The sequence below is a fragment of the Scyliorhinus canicula genome, chromosome 15 (genome assembly GCF_902713615.1).
Source record: "Scyliorhinus canicula chromosome 15, sScyCan1.1, whole genome shotgun sequence".
Classification (NCBI taxonomy): Eukaryota; Metazoa; Chordata; class Chondrichthyes; order Carcharhiniformes; family Scyliorhinidae; genus Scyliorhinus; species Scyliorhinus canicula.
In genome coordinates this window covers 40459503-40473028 of record NC_052160.1, presented here as the reverse complement: position 1 = coordinate 40473028, position 13526 = coordinate 40459503, and positions in this window count along the sequence as shown.

Here is a 13526-nt window from a genome sequence, read left to right as displayed (position 1 = left end):
AGTGGTCCATGCACCGCTAAGGGTCCCAGCCTCTACACAGGAAGCGATGAAAGACTCAACAGTGAGACAACTGCACGTCTCCACACAAGAAGTGACTCCAGTGACACAAGCCTCCACAGCGAGCTCGTGGACAGACTCCACGATAGAAGAAACGCAAGACTCCAAAGCGCAGTCCTTGCATGAACAAGATCATGAGGGTCTAGCAACCTCCTCTGAGCAACCAGCAGCAGACGATGCAAGTCTGCCATGCTCAAGTGAACAACAGAAAGACTATGACAGTCTGCCATGCTCAAGTGCACAGCAAGAAAACTATGACAGTCCACCCACAGTCTACCCAGCCCAAGTGAACAACAAGAAGCTACTGAGGCTCTACACACTGTATGTGAGACAAGTGACGACAGCATCCCACTTCCCATACAAGGTGTGCAATGTGGCAGACCTCAGCTTGTGTGTACAGAGGCACTCGACGATCACAGTGAGATCACTGGTGACTCCGGTGACACCACGTTACTTCAAACCTCATTCGCTCGAGCCTCTCCACAAGCAAATGCATTCCTGAATGTGTTGACTCCAGACATGGAGCATCCAGAAATCTCAGCCGGCTCCAGTGAATCTGCTATGACTCCAGACGGGGAGCATCGACAAACCAACACTGACTCAGGTGAAACAGACCAGACTCCAGATGGGGAGCAACCAAACGCCAAAGCTCATACAAGTAAGCCGGACATGACTCCAGACGGGGAGCGCCGCAAACTCAGTGACGGTGCGCTCAAGGTGACAGCAGAAGCCACAAAGCACGCTGACACGAGTGGCTGTGTGACGGATTCGTATTATCCACAGCGTGTGGTCCTTGAGCACAGCGAACACAACACCAAAACCAACCAACACAACGTCACGACATCTGAATACCATATTAAAGACAACGACTCGACGCGCACCAAAGGCAACATTGTTGACAGCAAGCACGACAAAGTCTACACCAATGGAACTACGACTGGTACGACATGGTACAACTCTGCCCATGAGGGACACTGTTACTGCTCAGCTCAGTACATACCATGGCTGGAAGACACATCTTCGCAATTCACGTGTGCTGCCCTACCAACAGGCAACCTGGCTTTCAGGACAGATGCCATCCAACATCGCTATCACAAGCATCGGAAGGAAAAAAATACTCCAAATCAGAAATGAAGTGATTTGACCACTTCTTGGTTCCTTATGCACAGGGACACTGATGGCGTTCACAAGGACATGCCACCGTCAAAATGACAAACTCACCAACCCAACAAGAAAGACATTGAACCATGATAATGGGTTTTGGACTCACACAAATGATTTGGACTTATTATTTAATCACTGTTCTCATGACTTGTACATACCATCACTTATCTACCTGTTTTTGTTCAATTTTCTTTAAGTGTACAGAAAATATGTAACATGAAAAAAGGGGGATGTGGTGATATGCATCACTGTAAATACACAAGGGGTTAATGTAAATACATGTAGACTAGCTAGACACTAGAGGAAGCACCAGAGATATGACACACAGACACTCAACCAATAGGTCAGTAAGATAGCTCGCGACCTATGGGCATTCACGATACACACAGAGGTGACACTACCACAGGAGGGCATTACACCAACCCATATATAAGGACACAGCACACATGATCTTCCTCTTTCCAGTCAAGACACTCAGTGAGTACAGACACAGAGTTGATTCAACACATCATACCCACCACCTGGATTGTAGCAGACTGGTTTATCAGTCTGAGTAGCTATAGAAGGATCAACAGTAGAGACGGACCCGAGTAGGAGAATTGTAAATAGTTCAATAAACGTGTTGAAGTTATTTCCACGTCTGAACCTTCCTTTGTCAGACTGAACATCAAGGAAGCCGCTTATGCTACGCCAAGAGCATAACAAGACAGGGGGTTTCTGATGAGTGTGAGGGTGTGAGGAGAGGGTTGTGATGAGTGTGAGGGTGTGGGGAGGGGGTTTCTGATGAGTGTGAGGGTGTGAGGAGGGGGGTTACGATGAGTGTGAGGAGTGTTGGATGAGTGTGAGGGTGTGAGGAGGGGGATTCTGATGAGTGTGAGGGTGTGAGGAGAGGGTTGTGATGAGTGTGAGGGTGTGGGGAGGGGGTTTCTGATGAGTGTGAGGGTGTGAGGAGGGGGGTTATGATGAGTGTGAGGAGTGTTGGATGAGTGTGAGGGTGTGAGGAGGGAGGATTCTGATGAGTGTGAGGGTGTGAGGAGATGGGATTCTGATGAGTGTGAGGTGTGGGGAGGGGGTTCTGATGAGTGTGAGGGTGGGTGTGGGGAGGTAGGTTCTGATGGTTTTAAGGGCCTGCATGGTAGCACAAGTGGCCTGCACTGACTTCACAGCTCCAGGGTCCTAGGTTTGATTCCCTGCTGGGTCACTGTCTGTGTGGAGTCTGCACGTTCTCCCCGTGTCTGCGTGGGTTTCCTCCGGGTGCTCCGGTTTCCTCCCACAGTCCAAAGATGTGGAGGTTAGGTGGATTGGCCATGATAAATTGCCCTTAGTGACCAAAATGATTAGGAGGGGTTATTGGGTTACGGGAATGGGGTGGAAGTGAGGGCTTAAGTGGGTCGGTGCAGACTCGATGGGCCGAATGGCCTCCTTCTGCACTGTATGTTCTGTGAATGAGGAAAGCAAGTTCCTCTCCCTGTCAGCTCAAACCACCATCAAGAACCAGAAACACAACCACTCAAAGCCATCACGGCGATTTATTCTGCTCCTCAGAACCTCCACTGAGTTCTTGTACGATGTCCATCCATCAATAACTCTCCCCCACATTTCAATACAGGCAACTCCATATCACAGATGAATTCAGAGATAATCCATTATATGCTAGTAAATGTAGCCAGGTACATTAGCGGCTGTGAATGTAAAAGGATTAGTGGCAGAGGAAGTAGAGGCTGGAGTGTATTAGAATTCAGAAGGTGTGATTATGAGTCTCTGGGGATTTGCAGCGAAACTCTAATCTACCAGGAAAATCCATGATTTTATCTACTCACAAACCTTAATTATTTTATCTTTAATCCATTTACCTCGACCACAACAGAGGCAGGAATGAATTTCTATTCATGGTGTGTGATTAGGTTGACATTTTAGCTTCTTTCAGATTCTATCAAGGGCAGATCCGGGGCCTTGCTGCCAATCCACTTATCTCAACATTTGCCCTCTCTCTCCTTCCACTTAAATTTGGTGTGGTGCCAAAACTTTCTCTCCGATTTTAAAAAACTGTATGTGAGCCTACAAATGGGAGAGAAGAGGGAAAAGAATGAAGAGAAAAAAAGCAAGAGTAAATGAGAGAGGCCAGGATTTTTTTTGCCAGCGGCAACCAAGTCTCGAAAGGAAAATGAAAAGCAGATGGTGTGGTTGTGTGGGTGGGGGGAGGGGGGCATATTATCAGCGCCAGCCAATTGACAGCAGCAGGGGGAGAGCCATCCAGTTTGGCTCAGCAGGCGTGGGGGGATAGGAGTGAAGTCCCAGCTCAACCAATGCTGGTGATACCCTTGGGGCAGCCAAAGATGAAGAACACTCATGAGATGGCCTGGAATGGGGGTGGGTCAGCCTAGCTCAGAACAATTTGCTTGGTAGCGTAATGGTATTGTCACTGGGCTTGAGATCCAAAGACCCGGGTTCAAATCCTACCCCGGCAGATGGTGAAATTTGAATTCAATACAAATCTGGAATTAAAAGTTTAATGACGGTGAAACTTTTTGGATTGTTATAAAAACCCACCTGGTTCACGGCTATTGTTTTGGAAGCGAAATCTAGTGTCCTTACCTGGACAGGCCAACATATAACTCCAGAGCCACAGCAATGTAGTTGACTCTGAACTGGCCTCTGAAATGCCAGTGCAATTCACTGAGTTCAAGGGCAATAAATGCTGCCCTGCCAGCGACACTCACATCCATCCACTGGACAAATAAAAAAAGGCACCTTGTTGGAAAGTGTAAGAGTGAAGGGTGCGGTCTCACTGAGATCAGCAATGCGTTCACCATGGTTTCACTGTTCACGTTGGAGAGAGCACATTTGAGCACTATTATAATATTGTTACCATATAATTATAGTTTCATGTCCCTTGTCCCTGGCCTGTAGTCTGGTGCTCCTCAGGTTAAATCACCACCAGTCAGCTCTCCTCCTGAAAGGGGAAAGCAGCCTATGGTCATCTGGGACTATGGCGACTTTACGTTACCTTTTTAATATAGTTACTTACACTTGTTCATTACTCAGTGTGTGTGTTTGAGTCCCTCCTGGTCTAACAAAGGCCTGCACTCCACGGTTCAGCCCCACTCTGCGTGTTTCCCTCCTGGCGCTTTCTCTTCCAATCTCACACGTGTGAGATACAAGATCTCACAGGGGTACAGACACCACATCCCACCATACACACCCTCTCCCTGGCCACCCCCTCACCTGGGTTGGCAGTAACACCGGGTATGGTCCATGGGATGGAGGATGATGATGATCAGCTCTGCGATGAGCTCTCGTGCTCCGTATCGTTTGACTCCTGCCCACGGTAGCACTTTCCAGTGTCCACCTGGGTGTATCCTGCATGCGAGCTCGCTTTTCCATCACATGGGGCCATCAAATCCCTCAAGTGGTGGTGGTGGGAACGGTCGGGTGGGGGGTTGGAGCCCAGGCACCCACATTTACCCCCACCATTTCCCCCCACAGACCGGCTCATCCCTCACACCCATCTGACAGAGCACAGACCCTGGGGTCAGCCTGCCCTCCGACCGTCTGCCCCCTCGGAAGTTCCTACCTCCACCGACTGTACTGGATCAGCTGTGTGGTGAGCACCAGATGATGTTCCAGGAGCCTCTTCAGTAAAGTGCCCAAGCAAGGTGAGTGTCTCTGGGATGGTGGAGGGTGTTACTGACAGCTGTGATGACAAGTCAGTGTCATTCTCAGACTCAAGCTCTGGGGTGTCCTGAGTCTCGGACGGAGGGCTGGTGTCCGAGCTGCTCTCAGCGTCGGTACTCAATGTGGTAATTGATGGAACCATCAATTCAGCGAACACGTGTAGTTGGATCTGAACAGAGGCTTTAATACACTTACAATAGAGCCAGCCTATTCGTCGTTGAACTTCAGGTGAACTGGCAGGCTAGCTCTAAGGCACTGATCTTTATACATCGGTCCCAGGAGGAGGAGTACTGGGCGGAGCCAAGGGAGGAGCCCAGTACAAACTCTCGCATACTCCCAGAGCGACTCCCCCTGGTGGTCGGACAGTGCAACTGCACTTACAATGGGTAGATAACGAACATATATACATGGAGTGATATTGGCAACTATATATAGTGTGAATCACATTCATCACATTCACCCCCTGTTAAAAAAATCAAGTCCGGCGGGGGTGATGGCTCAAAGAGTCAGTCTGTCCGGTGGATGAATTGTCCGTTTTGATCTGCGGAGCACCAGGGTTGCAGCCTCTTGCGGTGGCTGGGCGGGCGTCGAGGTCTGGGGTACGGTTGCCGGCTCCGGGGCGAGTCTTGTCCGAGCCTCATACACCTGCTGGTCGAATGGAGACTGGGGGCGTGGGGGGCGGGCTGGTGCTGGCGCTCGGGACTGGTGGGGTGAGCTCGCAGAATCGGGGGCACAAGGGGGCAGCCGCATAGGGAACGGGGAAAGGAGTTCCTCGGTGGGGGTAGATGGGGGGCTGGATCCAGCGGGTGCCAGGTCCTGGAGGGATACTGTGTCCTGGCGACCGTCCGGGAACTCAACAAATGCGTACTGTGGGTTGGAATGAAGCAGGCGCACCTTTTCAACAATGGGGTCGGTCTTGTGCGCCCTGATGTGCTTCCTTAGGAGAACTGGGCCTGGCGTCCTCAACCACACCGGAAGTGAGACCCCTGTGGTAGTGCCCCTGGAAAAAATGAAGAGCCGCTCGTGGGGGGTTTGGTTGGTAGCTGTACACAGGAGGGATCTAATTGCGTGGAGTGCGTCAGGGAGGACTTCCTGCCATTGGGAAACTTGGAGCTTCCTGGACCTGAGGGTCAGTAGGACGGTCTTCCAGACCGTCGCGTTCTCCCTCTCCACCTGTGCGTTCCCCCTGGGGTTGTAACTGGTAGTCCTGCTCGAGGCGATGCCCTTGTCGAGCAGGTACTGACGCAGCGCGTCACTCATAATGGACGCACCCCGGTCGCTGTGCACGTAGCTGGGGAAACCGAGCAGGGTGACGACACTATGCAGGGCCCTAATGACTGTGTGGGAGGTCATATTGGGGCATGGGATGGAGAAGGGGAATTGGGAGAATTCGTCAATAATGTTAAGGAAGTAAATGTTTTTGTTAGTGGAGGGGAGTGGCCCTTTGAAATCGATCGCAAGGCGTTCAAAGGGCCTAGAAGCCTTGACCAGGTGGGCCCTGTCTGGTCTATTGAAGTGCGGTTTGCACTCCGCACAGATCGGGCAGTCCCTGGTGACGGCTTTTACCTCCTCGTTGGAGAAAGGCAGGTTTCGGGCTCTGATGTAGTGGGCGAGCCGAGTGACCCCTGGGTGGCAGAGGTCATCGTGGATGGCTTTTAGGCGGCTGATTTGCGCGCTGGTGCATGTCCCGTGGGATAGGGCACCCGAGGGCTCGTTGAGCTTCCCCGGTCGATATTTGATATCGTAATTGTAGGTGGAGAGTTCAATCCTCCACCGAAGAATTTTGTCATTTTTAATTTTGCCCCTTTGCAAGTTGTCAAACATGAAGGCGACCGACCGTTGTTTGGTAATGAGGGTGAACCTCCTACCTGCGAGGTAGTGCCTCCAGTGTCGGATCGCCTCCACGATGGCTTGTGCTTCCTTCTCGACTGAGGAGTGTCGGAGTTCTGAAGCGGAAAGGGTATGGGAGAAAAATGCAACGGGCCGCCCTGCTTGGTTTAAAGTGGCTGCTAGCGCTACCTCTGAGGCGTCGCTCTCAACCTGAAAGGGAGTGGATTCATCCACCGCCCGCATGGCTGCTTTGGCGATGTCCTCCTTGATGCAGCTGAAGGCTTGGCGCGCCTCAGCAGACAGGGGAAATAGCGTGGCCTTGAAGAGTGGGCGGGCTTTGTCCGCATATTGGGGGACCCACTGGGCGTAGTACGAAAAGAGCCCCAAGCACCGTTTGAGGGCCTTGGGGCCATGGGGGAGGGGGAGTTCTAAGAGGGGGCACATGCGGTCTGGGTCTGAGCCCAGGACTCCGTTCTCCACGACGTAGCTGAGGATGGTTGGTCTGTTTGTGCGGAACACGCATTTCTCCTTGTTATATGCAAGGTTTAATTTTTGGGCCGTCTGGAGAAAACGGTGGAGGTTGACGTCGTGGTCCTGCTGGTCATGGCTGCAGATGGTAACATTATCCAGATACGGAAACGTGGCCCGCAGCCCGTACTGGTCTACCACTCGGTTCATTGCTCGTTGGAACACCGAAACCCCGTTAGTGACGAAGGGAACCCAGAGGAAATGGAAGAGGCGGCCATCGGCCTCGAATGCCGTGTAGTGACGGTCCTCCGGGCGGATTGGGAGCTGGTGGTATGCAGACTTCAGATCCACCGTGGAAAATAGCCGATATTGGGCGATCTGGTTGACCATGTCTGCGATTCTGGGGAGGGGATACGCGTCTAGGAGCGTAAAGTGATTGATGGTCTGGCTATAATCGACGACCATGCGGAATTTTTCCCCGGTCTTGACGACCACCTGAGCTCTCCAGGGACTGTTACTGGCCTCTATGATCCCCTCACTGAGCAGCCTTCGGACCTCCGTTCTGATAAATACCCTATCCTGCAGGCTGTACCGCCTGCTGCGGGTGACTACCGGTTTGCAATCAGGGGTGAGGTTGGCGAAGAGAGGAGGGGGGGGCGATGCGCAGCGTGGTGAGGCTGCAGATAGTGAGTGGGGGCAGGGGCCCGCCGAAGCTGAGGGTGAGACTCTTGAGATTACATTGGAAATCCAAGCCTAAGAGGAGTGGCGTGCAGAGGTCGGGCAAGACATACAGTTTAAATTTGGAATAGCTAGCGCCTCGAATCGTTAGCGTTGCTGTAGTGCGGCCTTGGGTTTGGATGGAATGGGAGCCCGAAGCGAGGGCGATAGTTTGGTTGACGGGATAAATAGGGAGGGAACAGCGTCCTACCAGCTCTGGGTGTATGAAGCTCTCTGTGCTCCCGGAGTCGAAGAGGCACGACGTGTTGTATACGTTGATCTGGACCTCCGTCATCGAATTTCTCAGATGCTTGAATAAGCCCCCATGAATCGCACGTGGCCGGTCGCATGGTGGAGGTTTGCCAAGATGGCGGCCACCATGGATCGCATGTGGCGGGAGGGGGCTGAAGTTAAAACTCACCACTATTCTTAGAATTCCCCCTATACCAAAAAAAGGTCGATATTCTAAATGGTGAACAGGGATTCTCACTCCCTGACTCCAATGCAGGCTTCTGTGGGTGCTATTCAGGCCAAACTATCTTTTCAAGTTATCCCCCGGTATAACCCATACCTTCACCGAAGAATTTTACCTACTTACCCCTTAATAGCATTGATGTCCTGGGTCCTGCGTTATTAAGGAAGTGAAGTAAGCTAATAACCACTTTTTCAGGTTAAGTTATTTTTATTATTATATTTTTTCTTTTAAAAGCTGCAAACACTTTCTTTACAGAAAGGAAAAAAGATCTTGCTTCTGGCTGCTGCTGGTTGGTTGTACAGACCTTCAGGCCCACCTTGTCAATCAATCTTCTTAAAATCTGGTCTTCTGGAGTTGTATTCACTGGTGAACTCGGTTGCTGTGTCCTGTCTTTCCCATGCACCGAGCTGTGAGAGCTGGCTCTGGCTCTGTTTAAATTCTAGCCTTCCTTAGATGTATAGCTGTTTAAACTCAGCTGCTTGCCTTGTCTTTCCCATGACCGAGCTCTCTCTCTCTCTCTGAGTTCTCCTCCCCTTCTCTCCTGTTGCTGTTGCTGTTCCCTGGGTTTATATTCTCTTTCTGAGAGTTATTAAGTTTTAACGACTTTATTGTAAATGGGCTTGTTTCACTTTGATAGTTTAAAAGTATCTTTGATGTAAACATCTTACTACAACTAATTATTCATTTTGGGCATATCGTCTCCTCTCAGATCTGATTAAAAAATGCTTTGGTTTCAATAGTTAACTTTTATTTCTGTGATTTCGAATCGTTTAATTTTCCAATTGTCCCCAGCTCATAACTTTGCCTTTGATTTTGACTTAAATTATGTTTCTCGTAGACAGGTCGTCTCCAATTTTCTTTTAATTGTCTTGACGTTCATAGAATTTTACACTTTAAAATTGACACCAAATTCGACTGGGCATCTTCCATCCTTTCCAGCTGTTTACTAAGAGAGTTTATTTCAATTAAGGTGTGAAACTTTGCTTTTAGCTGTATGCTAAAATTTAACTTGGTTATGACTTGAAAGACTTGCCTGTTTTAAACATTCGTCACTTAATGCAATTGAAACTCTCATCCATGCTTTTTCAGATGCTTCCTGAGATAGTTACATTCCATGAAGGTGTGAGCCATTGTTTTAGCTTACCACATGAAACCTGTGTGTTTGCTAAGCCTTTCTTGTGAGCAAGAATCTGCATTTTATAACCCTGCTCTTTGCAGCTGCTATTAACCTTTTGTGGGATCTTTCCCTGCACCCTCTCAAACCAGATATTGCCAGACTTCCATGTTTCAAATTACACATTTTTCTGTATTTTCAAGAACAGGGCGGAGCCTGAGAGTAGGCCCCGCGGGCCTGCTGGTGCTGGGGGCGATGTTTTTGGACTGTTGGGGTGTTGAGGGCTGGGGCCCTTCTGCCGAGGCACACTCTAGCATAGTGGCCTTTCTTCCCGCAGCTGCTGCAGGTCGCGGATCGGGCTGAGCAGTGCTGCCGCGGGTGCTGGCTTTGTCCACAGAAGTGGCAGGCTGGAGCAGTTGAGTAACTGGTTTGGCGAGCTGAGTAGCTGGCTGGGGAAGCTGAGTAATTAGCTGGAGCAGCTGAATAGCTTGAGTATTTGACTGGGACAGTAGGGCGACCGGCTGTGGCGGCGCGATAGCTGGAGGGCCTTGCGGAACAGGCTTGGGGGGTCCTCAGGTCGGGGGCCCATGCGGGGTTAGCGGGGTCCGCGGGAAACGAGTTGAGGCTGCGGAAGGAAACTTCCATCGTGATAGCAGCCTCTACGGTAGTCCCTAAGCCCTGGGCCCCATTTTCTAATAGTCTCTGGCGTACATAGCTAGATCGAAGGCCCGCTACAAAAACATCCCGCACAGCAAGCTCCCTATGTTCGGCCGCGGTTACGGCCTGGTAATTGCAGTCATTTGAGAGATTGTTCAACTCGCATGCAAATTCAGCTAAAGTTTCAGTAGCCCGTTGTCGGCGAGTCGTGAGCACATGGCGGGCAAAGACCTCGTTCATGGGCCTAATATACATTTTGTCCAAAATCGCCAGCGCTGTGGTGTAGGAACCGGCTGGATTTAGTTGTGTAGAAATTCTGTGGCTTACCCTCACGTGCAGTAGGCTGAGCTTTTGTTCCTCCGTAGTATCAGCGGTGCTGATCTCGGCCAGGTAGGCCTTAAAACATTTCAGCCAGTGGCAGAAGGTTTCTTTCGCCTCTGCATCCTGCGGATCGAGTTCTAGATGTCCTGGTTTTAGAGCGGATTCCATGCTTTACTTCGGCAGTTTCTTAAGTGTATTAAATTGATGGAACCATCAATTCAGCGAACGCGTGTAGTTGGATCTGAACAGAGGCTGAATTAAACTTACAATAGAGCCTGCCTATTCGTCGTTGAACTTCAGGTGAACTGGCAGGCTCCAAGGCACTGATCTTTATACATCGGTCCCAGGGGAAGGAGTCCTGGGCGGAGCCAAGGGAGGAGCCCAGTACAAACGCTCGCGTACTCCCAGAGCGACTCCCCCTGGTGGTCGGATAGTGCAACTTCACTTACAATGGGTAGATAACGAACATGTATACATGGAGTGATATTGGCAACTATACATAGTGTGAATCACATTCACCACAGTAGTCACCACTTTTGTATTGTATGTACCGCATATGAGGTGTATTATGGTAAGGATCCTGTAGTACAGGTACCAGGGTAGATCCCTGCCTGCTGGGTCCGCCCAGTGGGTGTGACGGTGAGGGTGGTGTGGGGTGAGAGTGGTGGGGGGGTGGGGTTGAGGGTGAGGGTGATGTGGGGTGAGGGTGGTGGGGGGGTGGGGTTGAGGGTGAGGGTGATGTGGGGTGAGGGTGGTTGGGGGGGTGGTATGGGGTTGAGGGTGATGTCGGGTGAGGGTGGTTGGAGGAGGTGGTGTGGGGTTGAGGGTGAGGGTGATGTGGGGTGAGGGTGGTGGGGGGGTGGGGTTGAGGGTGAGGGTGATGTGGGGTGAAGGTGGTTGGGGGGGTGGTATGGGGTTGAGGGTGAGGGTGATGTGGGGTGAGAGTGGTGGGGGGGTGGTGTGGGGTTGAGGGTGAGGGTGATGTGGGGTGAGGGTGGTGGTGGGGGTGGTGTGGGGTTGAGGGTGATGTGGGGTGAGGGTGGTTGGGGGGGGTGGTATGGGGTTGAGGGTGATGTGGGGTGAGGGTGGTTGGGGGAGGTGGTGTGGGGTTGAGGGTGAGTGTGATGTGGGGTGAGGGTGGTGGTGAGGGGTGGTGTGGGGTTGAGGGTGAGTGTGATGTGGGGTGAGGGTGGTTGGGGGGGTGGTGTGGGGTTGAGGGTGAGGGTGATGTGGGGTGAGGGTGGTGGTGGGGGTGGTGTGGGGTTAAGGGTGATGTGGGGTGAGGGTGGTTGGGGGGGTGGTATGGGGTTGAGGGTGAGGGTGATGTGGGGTGAGAGTGGTGGGGGAGTGGGGTTGAGGGTGAGTGTGATGTGGGGTGAGGGTGGTTGGGGGGATGGTGTGGGGTTGAGGGTGAGTGTGATGTGTGGTGAGGGTGGTGGTGGGGGGTGGTGTGGGGTTGAGGGTGAGTGTGATGTGGGGTGAGGGTGGTTGGGGGGGTGGTGTGGGGTTGAGGGTGAGTGTGATGTGGGGTGAGGGTGGTGGTGGGGGTGGTGTGGGGTTGAGGGTGAGGGTGATGTGGGGTGAGGGTGGTGGTGGGGGGTGGTGTGGGGTTGAGGGTGAGGGTGATGTGGGGTGAGGGTGGTTGGGGGTGGGGTTGAGGGTGATGTGGGGTGAGGGTGGTTGGGGGGTGGTATGGGGTTGAGGTTGAGGGTGATGTGGGATGAGAGTGGTGGGGGGGTGGGGTTGAGGGTGAGGGTGATGTGGGGTGAGGGTGGTGGTGGGGGGTGGGGTTGAGGGTGAGGGTGATGTGGGGTGAGGGTGGTTGGGGGGGTGGTATGGGGTTGAGGGTGAGGGTGATGTGGGGTGAGAGTGGTGGGGGGGTGGGGTTGAGGGTGATGTGGGGTGAGGGTGGATGGGGGGGTGGTATGTGGTTGAGGGTGAGGGTGATGTGGGGTGAGAGTGGTGTGGGGGTGGGGTTGAGGGTGATGTGGGGTGAGGGTGGTGGTGGGGGGTGGTATGGGGTTGAGGGTGAGGGTGATGTGGGGTGACGGTGGTTGGGGGGGTGGGGTTGAGGGTGAGGGTGATGTGGGGTGAGAGTGGTGGGGGGGTGGGGTTGAGGGTGAGGGTGATGTGGGGTGAGGGTGGTTGGGGGGGTGGTATGGGGTTGAGGGTAAGGGTGATGTGGGCTGAGGGTGGTGGGGGTTGGGGTTGAGGGTGAGGGTGATGTGGGGTGAGGGTGGTGGGGGGGTGGTATGGGGTTGAGGGTGAGGGTGATGTGGGGTGAGAGTGGTGGGGGGGGTGGGGTTGAGGGTGAGGGTGATGTGGGTTGAGGGTGGTTGGGGGGGTGGTATGGGGATGAGGGTGAGGGTGATGTGGGGTGAGGGTAGTTGGGGGGGTGGTGTGGGGTTGAGGGTGATGTGGGGTGAGGGTGGTGGGGTGGTGGTGTGGGGTTGAGGGTGAGGGTGATGTGGGGTGAGGGTGGTTGGGGGAGGTGGTGTGGGGTTGAGGGTGAGTGTGATGTGGGGTGAGGGTGGTGGTGAGGGGTGGTGTGGGGTTGAGGGTGAGTGTGATGTGGGGTGAGGGTGGTTGGGGGGGTGGTGTGGGGTTGAGGGTGAGGGTGATGTGGGGTGAGGGTGGTGGTGGGGGTGGTGTGGGGTTGAGGGTGATGTGGGGTGAGGGTGGTTGGGGGGGTGGTATGGGGTTGAGGGTGAGGGTGATGTGGGGTGAGAGTGGTGGGGGAGTGGGGTTGAGGGTGAGTGTGATGTGTGGTGAGGGTGGTGGTGGGGGGTGGTGTGGGGGTTGAGGGTGAGTGTGATGTGGGGTGAGGGAGGTGGTGGGGGGTGGTGTGGGGTTGAGGGTGAGTGTGATGTGGGGTGAGGGTGGTTGGGGGGGTGGTGTGGGGTTGAGGGTGAGTGTGATGTGGGGTGAGGGTGGTGGTGGGGGGTGGTGTGGGGTTGAGGGTGAGGGTGATGTGGGGTGAGGGTGGTGGTGGGGGTGGTGTGGGGTTGAGGGTGAGGTGGGGTGAGGGTGGTTGGGGGGTGGGGTTGA